Genomic DNA, 20,002 nt, shown 5'->3' on the forward strand with positions numbered 1-20,002 from the left:
TGCAATGCAAGATGCATCATGTGTGGTATGACATGGTATGAAATGTGCCATTTTGGAAAAATGATTGATACGTTTACAAGTCCTAAAGCACTTGTAAGCATGAGTGGAAAGGGAATTACGAGTTCTAACAAACTTGCTAATTCGTTTGAAATAAAGAAATCCATTCCCAGTTTTAAAACACTTGGTTTATGGAATGTGGATAACAATGAAGACTATTTGACCCAAGCAAGTTCTAAGGAGAAGATAAGTACAATCAAATTGTCCCAAGTTATTCCAAGTCCAAGCACATCAAGAGAAGTCCAAGTCCAAGTCCACCAAGAAAGAAGCCCAATTGCCCAAAACACCCAATTCAACCCAATTTGCATTTATAAAGGAAGAATTCACATGACTTTTTATTGGCTTCATTTCCCTGATCCACAAGGTCCAATTTCATGCACCCTTATTAGTAGAATTAATTAGGACCATTGATTGGCTTTTGATCCAATGGGAGTAAGCTTATACAACTAATAGAGTGGTTAAGACAAAGTTCCTAGATTTAAGGGTTTATGTTCCCTTTGCATTAAATTGGCATGGGTCTTAATTTTGAATGAATGGCTTGTGATTCTTGTTGACTTTATTTGTGATTTCTTTGTATTTGTGATTTACTTTTCTATCCTTCTAATTGCCTATTGATAATCTGAGGATTATACTATTTTATTTAGACTTTTTAACCAGATTTTAGATACTTCTTAGTTCGTTTATGCCTGAATTGCTACTTAATTTCACATATTTTCTATTTTAGGCCAAAACGTGTATTTTGAGCAAATAATGAGCGGATTGGAGTTTCTGGACCCAGAAGCAAGCAAATCTCAGAATTTGGGAAAGTTTTGAAGTAGAGTTGAAGCATTATGAAGCTTGTTCCCATGGGAAAGCATCGAAGATTGAACATTCAATCAAGGAAGCAAGCGGAGGGCAATTCTGTAAATCCAGAATTTTCCAGGAAGGTTCGTCGCGGCGAAAGAGGTTAGGCACGAGATTCCACTTTAGTTCATTACTGCGACAAAGTCTGCGAACTTTTGTTTTCTCTAAAACGCACAGTTTTATTTTAGGAAAGGTTTTAGGTTTTTGGGCAAACTATATAAGAAAAACCTCGCCATTTTCGTGCGTTTGTCTGTGTTCGTCTGGTTTTCGTTTGGTTTAGAGTAGCTTTTACATTTGGAGAGAAGATTGGAGATTAACCTTGTGGATTCATCAAATAGGGGAGATCTTTACTCTCTTTTCTTTGTTTCACTATGTTGATTGTTGTGTTTACTGTTTTTCTTGCTGTTAGTGTTAATTTAGTTATAAACTAACCCATTTTGGGTTAGGGTTTTGATGTAATTCGAATTTCTATGGATTAATCAATTTATTATTGTTGCTTTTATATCCTATTGCATACATTGTGTGATTATTCTGATTTTTATTGATTTTACTTGCTGAACATGATGAGATTGAGAAATGAATCATGTTGAGCTCTTGGGTAATCACCATTGTTGTTTTGAATGCTACAGATAGATTTGAGAGACAATGAAATCAATCTAGGATTCCATTAGCTTAATGAACTTGGATTTATCAATCTTCAATTTGTTGGGTGTGGAAGATTAATAGGGAAAAGTAGGAATTCATAGCTTGAGAAGGTATGTTTTACAACTTAGGGAATTTGATTTACAATCCGTGCATGTGAGTGTGAAAGTAGCATAAATTTGTAGAATTAATCCATAGGATCCTAATAAAGTCAAACCCTAACCATTTGCTTTACTTGATATTACCCTTGCTTTAATCTTGCTTTCAGTAATTAGTCTTTTAGTTGCATTGTAGATTTTGCCTTCAATTTAGTTTTATATTCTCCCATAAATCCAAATACTTTCGGCTTCTCCAACTTGAAAAAAACAAATAGAAAAATCAGTGTTTAGCAATCAATCCTCGTGGGAACGATACTCACTCATCACTTTATTACTTTGTGCGACTAGTGCACTTGCTATATTTGCATGTTGTAGTAACAACGCATCAAGTTTTTGTTGCCGTTGCCAGGGATTGATTTTTGCGTTAACATTAAATTTTCTTGAGTTAGCTAGATTGGAGTTTTTTTTTTTTTTTTTTTTTTTTTGTTCTAATTGTTTATTAGTTAATTTTTGTTGTTCTTTTCAGTTAGTTAGTGATCTCATGTTTTCTCTGGTTCTATGTAGTTTATGCAAAGAGCGAGACATCAGCCAGTGGTTCCTGTAGATCTAGAGATTGAAAGAACCGCAAGAAGACTTAACAGAGAGAGAAGAGAACGAGAGGCCATAGCTGTTGAGATGGCAGAAAATAGAACATTGAGGGAATTCTCAATTCCCTCAATCGATGGCAGTGGGTCAAGTATTACTAGACCAACAGTATAAGCTAACACTTTCTAAATAAAGTCAGCAATCATCTAGATGATCCAACAGTCGGTACAGTTCAAGGGAGATTTGAAGGAAGATCCAAATCTGCACATTGCAAATTTTTTAGAGATTTGCGATGCTTTCAAGTCAAACAGAGTGTCAAATGACGCCATCAGATTGAGATTGTTCCCTTTCTCATTAAGGGACAAAGCAAAGGCATGGTTAGTGGCTCTACCACTAGAGATGATCACTACATGGAGTGAATTAGCACATAAGTTCCTGACTAAATTCTTTCCTCCAGCAAAATCTGCGAAGATGAGAAATGATATCACATCTTTTCTACAAGAAGTGTCTGAATCATTATATGAGGCTTGGGAAAGTTACAAGGAACTACTGAGGACATGTCCACACCATGGGTTGCCAGTTTGGATGCAAGTCCAAACGTTTTACAATGGATTGATGGTTAATGTGCAGACCATGGTGGATACAGCATCGGAAGGAGCATTGCAAAATAAGACACTGAAAGAAGCTCATGAGTTGCTTGAGGTCTGGGCAAGTAACAACTATCAAAGACCGAATGAGAGGATGCAGTCGAAGAAATCTATGGGTCTTCATGAAGTTGATGCATGCACGACTATTTCAGCCCAACTTACAGCACTTCAAAAACAGTTGGGAAGTATGCAGGTAAATTCTATTCAAGCACCTCAACTAACTTGTGAATTTTGTGCAGGTGGTCATGTGAGCAGTGAATGCCAAGTGGGGAACACGTTTGCTTCAGCGTCTTCATCATCAGAACAGGTTAACTACTTGGTAGGAAATCAGAGGCAACCGAACAATCCGTACTCCAACACGTATAATCCTGGTTGGAGGAATCATCCGAACCTGTCTTGGGGCAATCAGAATCAACAGAATCAGTAGAACAATCAATGGAACCAAAGAATAATCCCAAACAACCAAGTAGGGGTGAACAATCAACCGGGAGTGCAAAGATTGACAAAAATGGAGGATATGTTTGGAAAGTTTATGCAAGAGACCACAGGTTTCATGAATGAGACAAGGACAAATTTCAGAAACCAAGGGGTGTCTATTCGGAACTTGGAGGTATAGGTGGGTCAATTGGCCGATAAACTCAATGAGAGACCACAGGGTTCCCTACCAAGCATCACAGTGACAAACCCACGTGAACAAGCAAATGCAATAACACTACAGAGTGGGACAGTCTTGGAAGAGGTGGAACAATTACGGAAAGACGGAAGCTCACCAAAAGAAAATGAAGATTCCGATGAGGAAGTTGACAAAGAAATAATTGTTGAAGAGAAATCAACCAGTTCTAGCGAAGATGAACAAAAGCGGGAAGAGATGCAAAGACAAAAGAAAGAGAAATTGTCATTCCCCGAGATACCACCAGAGTTGGCACATTACACTCCTCTTGTGCCTTTTCCTCAAAGACTCAAAAAGAAGAATCGGGATAAGCAGTTTTCCAAATTCATTGAAATATTTAAAAAACTGCATATTAACATTCCTTTTGTAGATGCATTGCAACAGATGCCGAGATACGCAAAATTTCTCAAGGGAATTTTATCAAACAAAATGAAGTTAGAAGATGAGAAAACCGTGATGCTTACGGAGGAGTGCAATGCCATTCTACAGAAGAAGTTGCCCCCGAAACTCAAAGATCTAGGGAGTTTTACTATTCCTTGTGTTATAGGAGACATTACTTTTGATAGAGTATTATGTGATTTAGGTGCAAGCATAAACCTGATGCATTTTTCTGTTTTCAGGAGATTAGGGATTAGTGAAGTGAAACCCATGACCATATCTTTACAGCTTGCAGATAGATCCATCAAGCATCCGAGGGGTATAGTTGAAGATGTTTTGGTGAAGGTGGACAAAGTTATCTTTCCAACGGACTTTGTTGTGTTGGACATGGAAGAGGATAAGGAAATGCCTCTCATTTTGGGCCGACCATTTCTAGCCATAGGAAAAGCTCTCATTGATGTGTAGGAAGGAAAGTTGCTGTTAAGGGTTCAAGATGAAATAGTAACATTCAATGTTTTTGAAGCCATGAAATTTCCATCAGAGTCAGATTCGTGTTTTAGTGTAGACGTGGTGGATAAACTAGTAGCACAGGCTATTGAAGAGAACACCCCTTAACTACCTCTAGAAGCATGTATTGCCCAATAAAAAACAATAGGTAGATGAACCGGTGAAGAATGAGTGTGCTAGATTTTTGGAAGCACTTGAGCCGATTTATAAGAGCCAAGATCTAGAATTTAAGGAATTTGATTTTGAGAAAGAGAATGAAAAGGAAAGAAAGGAAGAACCTCCAAAACTTGAATTGAAGCCATTACCTTCCCACCTCAAATATGTGTATCTTGGTGAAGCAGAAACCTTCCCAGTGATTATCAATTCATGATTAAGTATAGTGGAAGAAGAGCGGTTGATTCGGGTGTTAAAGGAACATAGATCAGCAATCGGATGGACTATTTCATATATTAAAGGCATCTCTCCATCGTTTGGTATACATAAGATACTCATGGAATATGATGTCAAGCCTAGGGTACAACCACAACGGAGATTGAATCCTTCGATGAAGGAAGTGGTGAAACTTCTAGATGCTATCATAATTTATCCTATTTATGATAGTCCATGGGTGAGCCCGATGCAAGTGGTTCCAAAGAAAGGGGGTATCACAGTGATAAAGAATGAAAGCAATGAATTGATACCAACCAGGACAGTCACGGGTTGGAGAGTGTGCATTGACTACCGAAAATTGAATGAAGCGACAAGGAAAGGTCATTTCCTACTTCCCTTCATTGATCAAATGTTGGAGAGATTGGTAGGGCATGCTTACTATTGTTTCTTGGATGGTTTTCAGGATATAATCAGATTGCTATTGCTCTTGAAGATCAAGAGAAGACGAAATTCACTTGTCACTATGACACCTTTGCTTACAAAAGGATGCCCTTCGGGTTGTACAATGCACTAGCCATATTTCAGAGATGCATGATGTCAATCTTTGGTGACATGGTGGAGCGGTTTATAGAAGTCTTCATGGATGACTTCTCTGTTTTTGGTTCGTCTTTTGACAATTGCTCATCTAATCTTTCATTTGTTTTACAGCGATGTCAGGAGACGAACTTGGTGCTCAACTGGGAGAAATGCCACTTCATGGTACAAGAAGGAATAGTGCTCGGTCATAGAATTTCAAAGGACAGCATAGAAGTGGATCGAGCAAAAACAGAAGTGATTGAGAAACTGCCACCACATGCAAATGTCAATGCATTTCGAAGTTTCTTGGGGCATGCGGGGTTCTATAGATGGCTTATCAAGGATTTCTCTAAAATCTCTAAACCCCTTTGCAATTTACAGATTAAGAATGTTCCTTTTGATTTTAATGATGAATGCATGCATGCTTTTCAAACTCTTAAGAAATTGTTAGTGTTTGCACCTATTACTGTAGTTCCCGATTGGGGACAACCATTTGAATTGATATACGATGCTAGTGATTTTGCACTAGGAGTAGTGTTAGGACAAAGAAAGTACAAAGTGTTACATGTAATTCAGTATGCTAGCAAAACACTAACTGATGCATAGTTGAATTACACCACTACTGAAAAAGAGTTGTTAGTTGTGGTTTTTGCATTTGACAAATTTCATTCATATTTGCTAGGTGCTAAGGTGATAGTCTACACGGATAATTCGGCACTCAAGCATCTTTTGGCAAAGCAAGAAGCAAAACCGAGGCTGATAAGATGGATCCTATTACTACAAGAGTTTGAGTTAGAGATCCGAGATAAAAAAAAAGGTCAGAAAATGTAGTGGCGGATCATTTTTCAAGGATTGAACGACCAACCCAGGAAAGTGAAGAGGAAACCCAAATCAAGGAAACCTTCCCGGATGCGAAATTGTTGAGAATTGAGGTAGCACCTTAGTATGCAGATATTGCAAACTACTTGTCATCAAGAGTGCTCCCAATTGGCATGACCTTCCAGTAAAAGATGAAGTTTTTCTCAGACTTGAAGTATTATTTCTAGGAAGAGCCATTTCTGTATAGACACTGTGCTGATCAAATGATACGTAGGTATGTCCCAGAAGAAGAAATGGAGAGTATTCTACGACATTGCCACGAGACGGAAGTAGGTGGCCATTTTGGAGGAAATAGGACAACAGCCAAGGTCCTTCAATCTGGATTTTATTAGCCAACCCTGTTCAAGGATGCCTTCCGGATGGTTCAAGAATGTGACCAATGTCAATGGAGTGGAAATATTTCAAAGAGAGATTAGATGTCGTTGAATAATATCTTAGTTGTTGAGCTGTTTGATGTGTGGGGAATTGACTTCATGGGTTCTTTCCCAAATTCTTTTGGAAACATGTACATTTTGGTAGCAGTGGATTATGTTTCGAAATGGGTGGAAGCAGTTGCATTGTCATCCAATGATGCCAGGGTGGTTGTTAGCTTTGTGAGAAAGAACATTTTCTCAAGATTTGGGTTACCACGGGCAATCATCAGTGATGGGGGATCACATTTTTGCAATAGGCAGTTAGATGCGTTGTTGGGAAAATATGGAGTGAAACATAGAGTGGCTACACCATACAACCCTCAGACTAGTGGGCAAGTGGAACTGTCGAATACAGAACTTAAGGGAATTTTAGAGAAGACAGTTAATGCATCTAGGAAGGATTGGTCACAGAAGTTAGATGATGCATTATGGGCATGCCGTACTGCATTCAAGACTCCAATTGGTATGTCTCCATTTAGGTTAGCTTATGGGAAGGCATGTCACTTGCTGGTGGAACTTGAGCATAAGGTATACTGGGTAGTCAAGCAACTAAACATGGATTTATGAGTTGCTGGGAAGGAAAGGATGCTGAATTTGAATGAACTCGATGAGTTCCATCATGAAGCATATGAGAATGCTCGGATTTACAAGGAAAAGACTAAGAAGTGGCATGACAAGCATATCAAGAAGAAGAACTTTGAATTGGGTCAGAAAGTTTTGTTGCATAATTCTAGACTTGGGCTTTTTCCTAGAAAATTTAAGTCTAGATAGTTTGGACCCTTCATAGTTACAAGAGTTTACCCATACGGGGCGGGGGAGGTGTCACATGAAGAAAAGGGCACATTTAAGGTCAATGGACATAGATTGAAGCCATACATTGATGGGGTGATGAGTTGCAAGTCATTTCCCATCTAACTTGACATCCCGACATGAGGACTTGAGAAAGTCAAGCTTCCAACTATAAACAAACGCTTCTTGGGAGGCAACCCAAGTGTTTTAATTTGTTTGTTGTTTTGAATTTGTTTAGTTGTCCCATGATTCAGAATGATTTTGATTTTGTGTGTTTTTGGGTGTTTTAGGTGAATTATCGTATTAAGGTGAAAAAAGGAAAATTCTCCAGTTTTCACAGCGGTGAAATACATTTTTTTACAAGAAGAGAAATTCGAAAAGTCCTAGACTTCGCCGAGGCGACATGCTCTCTAGAATTTTTTGCTGCGGCAAACAATTTTCTTCGCCGCGGTAGAAAGGGTTTAGCGAAATTGAACTAAAGGAATTTCACCGTGGCGAAGTGTGTTTTTCGCGGCAGCTCTGTAGGGTCTGAAATTTTTTGCCACAGCGAAAAGTCTTTCTTAGCCGCGGTATCAACAAGGTTTGAAATTTTATATGGAACGAAGAACTTCGCCGCGGCAAAAACTGCTTTATATAAATAAGTTCATCGCGACTCTTCATTTTTGCGAAAAAGTTCAAAACGCATCCGAGAGCCAAACACTTCAACTTTCAATCCAAAGCTTCTCCAATGAATTTCCATTACTTTTCCTCACTCCTTAACCCTCACAAACACAAAAACAACTTATTTTAGCAAAGATTTGTGCGAAAAATTGAAGAAATTTTTGGAAACCCTTGGTTTTTTGAAATTGGGGATCTTGCAATTTGGGCCGCAATTGGTGAAATTGGTGGTGCATTCAACGTGAGAAGGGTAAGATTTTGAGTTCTCCAACATCTAAATAGCTCAATTTCAATTATAATGTCTTAAGTTTGAGATATTGCTTGAATGAGTTGATTTGTGGATTTTTGAGATTGTTTGTGGGTTGATTTCGATTAAAGAAGTGTAGATTTTGACTTGTGTGGTGTTAAAGAGGTTGGGTGTTCGAATTGGGAGTGTTTTGTTGAGTTTGGAAGAAGAGTGAATTTGGGGGTCTAGGTGCAAAAATTTTGAAACTTTGGTGTATTTACAGGATTGATTGTGGTCGGTAGCAAGGGTATTTAGAGTTGAATTGTCTGGTTATAGTCTTAGTTTGGGGGTACATTAGAGTTGTTGAAAATACTGCTCAAAGTACCGTCCAAGGGTAAAGGAAAAGGGTAAAAAGTAGACAATAGATTTGTTAGTGACAAAGCTCAGCAACGATATGAAGGAGCAATCAAAAGGAAGGATAAGGGGTTTATTGCCGAACGAGGATTGACCACTGTCTATGATGAAGAGTGGAGCCAAGGGAGAAAGTGGGATTCATTTATGAGTGAACCCAGACATGCGGCCGTAGAGCCAATAGTGAGAGAGTTTTATGTCAACCTCCTTGACTGTGATCCTGGGCATGTATTTGTGAGGGGTACTGATGTGCCAATTGATGCGAAGGTCATCAATGATTTTTACAACTTGCCTTCAATTGACCGTGATAAGTATCTGGAATTTAAAAAGAAACAATTTAAGGAGGATGAGATACTTAAGGTCATAGCAAAACCAGATACCCCTTGGGAGGTTTCGAAGAAGGGAAAGAAGAGCATCAAGGGAACTAATCTAATACCGATGGCTAGGTTGTTGCAATACTTTGTGTGTGCGAGAATGATTCCGGAGACACATTATAGTCAGTAACTTTTGATAATGCGGTATTGCTTTATTCCATTGCCAATGGAAAGAGAATGGATGTGGGGAATATTATCATGACGAGTATATAGAATGCAACCCAACCAGGGCGAGGGAGCTTCCTCTTCCCACATCTCATCACCGAGTTGTGCACTCGAGTAGGAGTAGAGAAGACTAATGATGAACCACTTATCCATCCTGTCCCTCTTCTCGACACCGCCTACTATTGGAAGCTACTTGGGTGTACTCTTAGAGAAGGACCTAGCTCCGGAACAAAAAGACAGTGAACCATAGAAAGCACTACAACCTCATCCAGTTCGACATCCACAACAAAGGAGCTGCTGCAGCAGATTTTGAGCAAAATGAAACAGATGGAACGACGTCAGGATTGGCTAGCAGAGCAGACCCAGATGATCTATGATATGCAGCACAGCTGCTGCACCAAGCTCGACATTGATACTTCAAGCTTCAAATGGGAAGACTGGGATTCCGAGGAATGGATGGGCTCTGAAGAAGATGAAGACACCGAAGAAGAGGAGGGGGCTAAAGAATGAAACCTGAGCACCTGTTTTGTAGTTTATTTTTATTTTCAATTGTATTGTCTTTTATTTTGTACATTGAACCTAATTTTTCTTTTTGTTTGGATTGTTTAATTTTGTTTGAACTTCTTAGTAGTCGTAAGGGCGAGATTAGGATTGTAATATTTTCATATTAGTTAGTGAAATTTTCTAACACAATGGACACCACGAAATTTCAATTGTTTTACAGAGTATGGTGATGAGAAAGCCAAGGAACGGGTGTGCATGCTGTTGAGCGAAACTCTGACTTCACGGATTAATCAGGGAACTATCTCGTACCTTTGTAAATTCTATTTTTCCATTCCTAAATTGTGCATAATGTGACATTAGGGACAATGTCATCTTTAGTTTGGGGGTAGGAAAAATTTGAACAAATTTTTTATTTATGTTTAGTTGTGTTATGCCAATGATGAATTACATAAGTCTATGATGAGAATAGGATTGTTGGGATTTTATTATTGAAAAATGTTGAGCATTGCTTCAAGTTTATATTGGGTGACTGAATTTAGCTTGAGGTTCGTTGAGTGGTTCAACCACCATTTTCATTATTTTGGCATCCTTAGATTCATTTTATGCGGTTAGGTGAAGTCTTGATAATGTTGGTGGACTCTAGAACCCAGTTGATGTAACATCCACTTTAAGGTACATCCTTGACTCATGTTCATTTGCTTTTAAATTTTATTTATTGGCCTAAGTTAAATGGACATGTTAATTAAGTTGTTAGAATGGTTTGGATGTCCTGATTTTGGTGAAGTCTTGCGGAATTTTGGGAATGCAAACTTTGTCGCGGTGAAGAAAAAGCGTCGTCGGGGCGAAGAACCGGTAGATTTTTCTAGTGAAGTTTCAAGAAAATTTTCCACAAGGGTAAGGTGACCATTATACCCCTAATTAGAAAGCAAAGTGCGGAGTGAATTGCAAGGAAATTTCATGGAGAATGTTTTAGAATGGGGGTGCAAGTGTAAAAAATTAAAGGATAAGGATGGAACTTTCAAGAAAGTGGAAGGGTAAAATGGGAAAGAAGGCTTAGTTTATGAGATATTAAGGGTTAGTCTTCTAAATCTCCTCATTTTCCTCAGTTCCACCACCTCTTCATTCTCCGTTTCCTCCCAACTCTTCACTCAATTTTTTGAGGGCTTTTAGTTGGATCTTGATAGAGAGTTGTTCCTAAGCATCAAGAGGTAAGGATTCATGCTCTAGTATAAATTTAAGTTGAGTAAGTGTTGAGTTCTTATTAAGTTTATGTTTAGGAGTTTAGGAATTAACAGAAGAAATAGGTCCAACAAGTTAGAGAGCTTTTGTGGAAGAATTCAAGAAAAAGGTAAGTAAATCCAACCCAAGTTAAGATTTAAGCAATCAAATGACTTGATGTGTATTTATATGACTTGATTTGTATTTATGTACTTATAATTGTGAGATTGATTGCTAAGTTTGCAATTGTGGATGAGTTGTTGAGTTGATGAATGGTTGTTTTGAGCCATGAGAAGTAGAGTCAAGGTTGGGGTGGCCAATGGAAGTTTGGCTAAAATTGAGAAGAAATTGAGAAGAGATTTTTGAAGTGCCTTCCCTTGACAGGTTTAGAATTATTATGGAGGAGTTTTACTCCATATATGGATGGTCCAAGAAAGAAATAGAACTATAGTTAAAGTATAGTCTAATTATTCATGCTTATTGTTTGATAAAATGCTTGAGAGAAGCATATGCAAGAGTAGAGAACTTATTTTTGTGCAACATTGTATATTTGCGTTATATGATTGCACTAAAGAAAGAAACATAAGCATATACCATCTACATGTATATCCTTGCATTTGCATGAGTAAGAAAGAATAAAGAATGCTAAGAATAAAGAGAAAGAAAGAAATAGCACTAAAGAATTTAAGAAAGAGAGTGCTAGAGAAAAAGGAAAGAATAGGTTGTTGTGATGGGGGAACTTGTGAGTGATAAGAAGAAAGTCCCACATACACGTCACCTTAATTGAATGGCATAAGAAGAAGAAAGAAATCATACGACCCGTAAGAGTGTATGTGGATGAGGGTTGTACCAAGAAGAAAGTCCTACATGCACGCCACCTTAATTGAGTGGCTTAAGAATAAGAAAGAATTTGTACAGTCCGTAAGAGTGCATGTAGATGAGGACTATACTCACTCACATGGCTAGAGTTTCGAATCCATGCATCAACCGAGTCCGATTGGCATAAGAATAAGAATGAGATAGAATAAGCTAGACTAAGAATAAGAATGAGAAAACTCAAGCATACAAGAAAAGAAAAGAATAGCTTGAGTAAGAAAAGAAAAGAATAGAAAAGAAACAAAGAAAATACATTTCTATGCATTATTGTGAGTGCATTGCATTCATGCATATTACCATGATGTTCGTCATGGTGAGTAAGAATAGAAAGAACAGAAAGAAAAGAAAGAAAGAGTAGAAAGAATAGGAAGAATTAGAAAGAAAAGAAAAAAGAACAGAAAGAATGAAGAAGAGTAAGATTAGAGTAAGGAAAGAACCAAGAATAAGTTGCGGGGATAAGTAGTAGAGGATTTACTTACTAAGCCTTTTTGTGCTCACCCCATTGTTTTTCCATGTTTTGCAGGAAATAGGTAAGCGGCGGTCGGATGGACGTCATGGAGCGGAGAGAAAAGGCACCACTGTCCCTTGTGTATAAATCTTGTGTAAACTACTTTTGTATATGTAAAGAAATATTGTGTTTATAAATAAAAGAAAAATTTTGGGCCCAACCATATGTCATATACTATGTATGTATGTGTTTGAGTATATTAGTAAGTAAAAGAAGGTGTTACAGTTGAGAAGTGCTTGAGGCGAAATTCTAGGAATAGACATTATTAAGGAAGTGATTTAGGCAGTTTTTCAGAACATTTGAGCCTTTCCAGCCGACCATGAAATTTATCTCTAGTTACCCATTTGAGCCTTATGAAATCATCGTTGTCCTATTTTTCTTGTGCAACCAATAATGCCCAAACCTTTCACCCTAAACACGTCCGCAACCTTTAAGAGAATTCTAAACCTAATGCAACCACAAAAGAGATTGGAGAGTTGTGTGAGATGCTTACGTACTAAAAGATTAGTTTGGGGGTTGTGAGAAGGGCAAGAAGAATAAGAGGGTAATTAACCTCGATAACACTATTGTTGCTTTTAAAAATAAATAAATAAATAAATAGAGAATTTGAGAATTGCAATTCAAAAGCAAAAATGAGAAGTGCACATGTTTGAGTGTTGGCTTAAAGGAAATAGAGTTCTCTTGCTTAGTTTATCCTTTCCTTTTCTTTGAAGCCCACTAACCGAGCCTAACGTTACAAACTTGTAAATAACTTTTGATCTTTAGTAATGTCTAATCCTCATTAGTGGAGAGTAGTTCGATACTTAGGCTTATGGAGTCTGCCGCCATTTGATAAACTTTGCATTTCTGCATAAAATAATCCGAGAAGTCGGAATGTGGACTGAAGTGGGGATCACCTACTCGGGGGACCAATAGAGAAAGATAGTCAATGCAACTTATAACTTCTTGGAGTGTTGAACATTTTCTAGTAATAGTTTTTCAACAATCTTTGAGACTTGTATAAATTCTAGGCAGTTCGTTATGTTGAGTTTGAGTCTAATGTTTCTTATTTCATTTTCGATTTTGTTGTTTTTGTGTTTTTGTTTGTTAGTCATTTTTCTTGTAGTCATGTTTTATACCTGATGTTCGGGGACGAGCATGTCTTTAGTTTAGGGGTATTCGATAATCTGAGGATTATACTGTTTTACTTAAACTTTTTAACCGGATTTTGGATACTTCTTAGTTCGTTTATGCCTGCATTGCTACTTAATTTCACATATTTTCTATTTCAGGCCAAAACATGTATTTTGAGCAAATAATGAGCGGACTAGAGTTTCTGGACCTAGAAGCAAGCGAATCTCAGAATTTGGGAAAGTTCTGAAGCAGAGTTGAAGCACTATGAAGCTTGTTCCCATGGGAAAGCATCGAAGATCGAATATTCAAGCAAGGAAGCAAGCAAAGGGCAATTCTGTAAATCCAGAATTTTCCAAGAAGGTTCGCTGCAGCGAAAGAAGCTAGGCATGAGATTCCACTTTAGTTTTGTTAGAGTAGATGCCCTAGAGCCAATCAATTATTGTAGAATTGACTCTTTGTAATAATGTTCATTAATCAATAATAAAAGGCATTTTATTCTTGTAACGCCCCACTTGAGGTACGTAGTTAAGATTTGTTGTATTGCTTGAATGTTTATTGTTCTACCCTTAATTGAGTTTATATGTTGTTATTTTTGGTTGGTTGGCCCTTGGTTGAATGTATGAGTTGAGTTGATGGAGTGTTTGCCCTGAAATTGGTTGAAACTTGGAGAATTTCTAAATTACAGTCTTCGCCGCGGCGATGTCGGCTCTATAATTTTTCGTCGGGGTGATGAAACTTTCTTCGCCATGACGACGGGACGGCAAAAAAGTTCATTGAGGTTTCTAGAGAATTCTCCATAGGGGTAAAATGACCTTTCTACCCCTAATTAGCAGGAAAAGTGGGGAGTAAAATGTAAGGAAATTTCATGGAGAATGTGTTGGAGTTGGGGGTGTGATTGCAAGGAATTAAAGGAGAATGATGGAATTTCCAAGAAAGAGTAAGGGCAAAATGGGAATGATGGTATGTAAGTTGAGTTAAAAAGGGTTTAAGTGTTGAAAGCCCTTCATTCTTCACCATCTCCACCGCCATTCTCATTGCCTAATTTCTCTCAATTCTCCACTCAATCTTCCAAGATTTTCTAAGGACTTTTGGGGTAGTTTTTAGTAGAGATTTAATCTAAAGCATCCTAAGGTAAGGATTCTTGCTTTAGATGAGAATTTTGCTTATAATTTGTGGAAGTCTTATGTTGTTATTGTTTAAAGTTGTAGAGAGAAGACAAGACAACAAGGGGAAGGAAAAGTGCTAGAGAAGTTATTTACCCACAAAGTAAGTAAATCCAAGCTAATTTGAGATTTAAGAATTCATTTGAGTAGAGATTTGTGTATGTATGTGTATGAATTATATTTGTTGAGAAATTGAGATGAGATAAGATGAGTAGTTATTTATGATTATTGAATATGTTTGAGTATGAGAAGTGTTGAGCTTCTATGATGTTGAGTTGGGTTGATAGAAGTTGGAGAGAGTTTTGAGCAAACCCTATGGGAGTGAGTTTATTTGATAGGAATTTAGAGAGTATAAGGGAGTTTCTCCCATTTGTGGTGATTAAAGAGAGGAGAAGAGTTATAGTTAAAGTAGAGTTTTATATGCACATGAGTTGTATGATGAAATGCTTGAGAAAGGCATGAGTAAGAGTAGAGAACCTTAATTATTGCTACATGACATAATTGCATTTCATGAGTGCATTAATGAGCATGAATCATCCATATGCATTAATTATGCATTAGAGAAAGAGTAGAAAAAGAGTAGAGTACTTTGAGTGTGAGCTTCTCTAAAAGAAAAGAGAAGAGAGTAGAGTAGGTTATGCGATGGGGAACCCGTGAGTAATGGGTAGAGTATTCCCGCATGTATGCCGCAAAGAGAGAGAGCGGCTTGAGTATGAGAGAGAAAAGTGGTGTAGCCCGTGAAAGTGCATGCGGATGAGGGCTATACCGAGAGTACCCGAGAGAGAGATTATACACTCACATGGCCAAGGGTTCCAAATCCATGCATAACCGAGTCCAATCAGTTGCGAATGAGTAAAAGTCAAGGAGAGCAGGAGCAAGTCCTGGCCGTGCCTCTGGTAAGATGGGGCCGTGACTTACAGAAGAGAGTTAGTAGAAAGAGAAATAGAGAGAGAAGCAAGAAAGAGAAAACTGAGAGAAACATAGAAGAGAGAGTAAATAAGACTTGTAAGGAAAGAATTAGAGTGATAAAGTTACGGGGATAAATGAGTAGAGGGTTTACTTACTAAGCATTATTTGTGCTCAGCCCATTGTCTTTCTATGTTTTTGCAGGATCGAGGTAAGGACACGATCGGATGGACGTTGGCACGCGAGGAGGAATGGCTACATTGTCCACATAGTTTTTGATAGTTTTTGTACATGGTACTAACTTTTTGTAAAGAATGTATATGTTTAATAAAAGAAAAATTTTGGGCCCAACTATTTATGTTATTATACATGTATTTTATTATGTATATTTTACGAGCATATGAATAGAAAGCAGTTATTACAATTCTATATCGTGTAAATCATTATTATTGCAATATGTATTGATATATGTCCTTAGAATGGTAGAACCGTGACGAGGGTATCAAGTGTTTCAAATCTTGATAGTGAGAACCTTATGAGCACATATGGTGGCCATTCTAGAAACGTCCGTAGCCCCAATATTATTTTGAAGTAAGGGCACAGATAATACAGTAAGGCTATCATAGTGTTGACGACCCTGTCGAAAGACAGTGACTGATCTCACTTGTCGAGGTTGTTTGGTGACAACCTGGTGCAACACATGGGTGCCTGCTGTAAGTGAATACACCGCAGCAAGTTCACTGGACTGACCCACCAGAGGATTCCATATGGATGGTAACCCCAGTGTCTATGGAACAAATCCTCTAACGAATGGTAGTACATGTGATCCTTAGACTTGAGATCATCGGAGCACCTTGTGCACCGATTAGTGTAGTTTGACACTAGCCTAACGCAGTTCTTTTCAAAGCTATTAGTACAGTGGTGATTGGCTGCATCGAGGAGTGTATCAAGACTATGGTGGATTCACAAAGGATTCATCACTCCCGAGTACAGGAGAAGTTATCTCACGGTGTAATTTAGTATATGGCAATGACACTAAAATTGTGGCCACAGTGGGATTGAGTTGTTGCTCTATCCATTTTATAATACAGGTCATTGGTCCAGAAACTGAATACATAATATCGAGAGTAACCAAAGGTTGATACTATTTCTATGCCTTCGTCTCGTCGAGATAACGAATGATGAAAAGATCGAATCGTACGGTAACCATATCGTTGACAGGCAGCTACTTTGCTAAATCCGAATCTATCGGGTGGCCATGATGCCTTGCTAGGGGCCAATCTTGGTCTGTGTATATTGAGACGATTAATTGGTGTTAATCGCGATATTATACACTACCGGTATGATGAGAAGCCTATGGGTCACACACATAGAAGATAATTTAAGATCCAAGAAGAAGGAAGGGCGTTTTCGTCTTTTTAAGGCGAAAAGGTATTTTGGTAATTTCATAGTGCAATTAAATTTGCTGAACGTCGTTGCCTTTATTTAATTAGAAAAATTAAATAAGTGAAATTGCGTTTAAATATGTGTTCACATATATTTAATTAAATCATCATTATTGTTAAATGTTAATATATATAGATTAAATATATATTAATTGATTTTAACTGAGATAATGATGAAATAAAAAATTAAATATCTGAATGGGAGTGTTTAGTAACATGGGGTGTTTGGGTTGGAGCCCAAGCCTATTCCATATTGGAATAGGGTAACTAATTTTTACTATAAAAGATAATTGTTTCTTTGTAGAAGAGAGAGACTTTTCATTAGTTCATTTTTCTTTGAACAAACATAGCAGCCCCATTTCTCTCCCACGGCAGAAACCCATTTTGCCTAAAATCAATTCATTTTGATTTCATTCTTCTTTAATCTTAAAGCCAAAGAGGATCTAGCAAATCCCTCTTTGGTTCTTTATGATTGTCTTCGTGTGGACTACGTCGGTTCAATCCTACACTTGGATCGGTAGCAAAAATGTTAAAAGACAAACGTGGTGGAGCCTCCAAATGTGCGTATGATTCTCTTAACTCATGATTAACCTTTTGTGCATATTTTACTTTAATATAAATTGTAAAATTATACCCTTGATCTTGGCTCATGTAAACAATCCTTGTATTATATTTTTTCTTTTTGTTTCCGCTGCGTATATGGATCATTTACTAACAAGTTCGTCACCGCGGCGAAGTCTGTGAAATTTTGTTTTTCCAAAACACACAGTTTTTTTTTTTTTAGGAAAGGTTTTAGGTTTTTGGGCGAATTATATAAGAAAAACCTTGCCATTTTCGTGGGTTCGTCTGGTTTTCGTTTGGTTTAGAGTAGCTTTTACCTTTGGAGAGAAGATTGGAGATTAACCTTGTGGATTCATCAAATAGGGGAGATCTTTACTCTCTTTTCTTTGTTTCACTATGTTGACTGCTGTGTTTACTGTTTTTCTTGCTGTTTGTGTTAATTTAGTTATGAACTAACCCATTTTGGGTTAGGGTTTTGATGTAATTCGGATTTCTATGGATTAATCAATTGATTATTGTTGCTTTTATATTCTATTGCATAGATTGTGTGATTATTCTGATTTTTATTGATTTTACTTGTTGAACATGATGAGATTGAGAAATGAATCATGTTGAGCTTCTTAGGTAATCACCATTGTTGTTTTGAATGCTAGAGAAAGATTTGAGAGACAATGAAATCAATCTAGGATTCCATTAGCTTAATGAACTTGGATTTATTAATCTTCAACTTTTTGGGTGCGGAAGATTAATAAGGAAAAGTAGGAATTCATAGCCTGAGAAGGTATATTTTACAACTTAGGGAATTCGATTTACAATCCGTGCATGTGAGTGTGAAAGTAGCATAAATTTATAGAATTAATCCATAGGATCCTAATAAAGTCAAAACCTTAACCCTTTGCTTTACTTGATATTACCCTTGCTTTAATCTTGCTTTCAGTAATCAGTCTTTTAATTGCATAGTAGATTTTACCTTCAATTTAGTTTTATATTCTCCCATAAATCCAAACAGTTTTGGTTTCTCCAACTTGAAAACAAATAGAAAAATCAGTGTTTAGCAATCAATCCTCATGGGAACGATACTCACTCATCACTTTATTACTTTGTGCGACTAGTGCACTTGCTATATTTGCATGTTGTAGTAACAACGCATCACCTATGTAAAGACAACTATTCCTCTTTGTAATTTTAGTGAAGATATATGAAATATTTTGTTTATCTATTTTCAAAGAACTTGTGTGTTCTTGTTTGTGAATTCTTTTGTTGGAGTAGGTGCCCTAGAGCCAATCAATTATTGTGGAATTAACTCTTTGTAATAATGTTTATTAATCAATAAAAGGCATTATCTACTATATCATGTAAATCATAGTTGCATATATTGATATATGTCCTTAGGATGGTAGAACCGTGACGAGGTAATAATGTTTATTAATCAATAAAAGGCATTATCTACTATATCATGTAAATTATCGTTGCATGTATTGATATATGTCCTTAAGATGGTAGAACTGTGACGAGGGTATCAAGTGTTTCAAATCTTGGTAGTGAGAACCTTATGAGCACATGTGGTGGCCATTCTAGAAATGTCCATAGCCCTAGTATTATTCTGACCAAGCACACAGATAATACATAGTGTTGAATGACCCTGTTGAAAGGCAGTGACTGATCTCACTTGTCAAGGTCGTTTGCCGACAACCTGGTGCAACACATGGGTGCTTGCTATAGGCAAGTTCATTGGACTAACCCACTAGAGGATTCCATATAGATGGTAACCCTAGTGTCTATGGAACAAATCCTTTAACGAATGGTGGTGCATGTGATCCTTAGACTTGAGATCACCAGAGTGCCTAATGCACCGATTGGTGTAGTTTGACACTAGCCCAACGCAGTTCTATTCAGAGCTGTCAATACGGTAGTGATTGGCTCCATTGAGGAGTGTATCAAGACTATGGTGAATTGACAGAGGATTCATCACTCCTAGGTAAAGGAGAAGTTATCTCACATCTCAATTCAGTTAATGACAATGATAGTAAATCTATGATCACAGTGGGATTGAGTTGTTGCTCAATCTAATTTATTATTCAGGTCATTAGTCTAGTAACTGAATATAAATATATCGAGGATAACTGAGGTTGACACTATTTCTATACCTCAGTCTTGATGAGATAATAGATGATGAAAGGTTTTGATTGCACGGTAACCATATCGTTGACAAGTAGCTATTTTGTTGAATCCAAATCTATCGGGTGGCCATGATGCCTTGCTAGGGGCCAATCTTGGTCTGTGTATAGTGAGACGATTGATTGGTTCAATTGCGATACTACTCACTGCCGGTATGACGAGGAGCCTATGGGTCACACACTAAGGAGACAGTTTAGGGGTGGTTAATTATGGAAGGGTATTTTTGTCTTTTGGATGAAAGGGC

At 37.5% G+C, this 20,002-nt stretch overlaps 1 non-coding gene across 1 annotated transcript; it reads right to left on the reverse strand.

Moving 5' to 3' along the window:
• Window positions 1-2,693: 2,693 nt before the first annotated feature.
• Window positions 2,694-2,800, reverse strand: LOC116135430. The gene has a single exon (XR_004128895.1). It is a non-coding gene; the product is annotated as a small nucleolar RNA R71 (small nucleolar RNA).
• Between the last annotated feature and the right edge of the window lie 17,202 nt (window positions 2,801-20,002).

Source organism: Pistacia vera, unplaced genomic scaffold (assembly GCF_008641045.1).
Source record: "Pistacia vera cultivar Batoury unplaced genomic scaffold, PisVer_v2 Contig3, whole genome shotgun sequence".
In the NCBI taxonomy this organism is placed as follows: domain Eukaryota; kingdom Viridiplantae; phylum Streptophyta; class Magnoliopsida; order Sapindales; family Anacardiaceae; genus Pistacia; species Pistacia vera.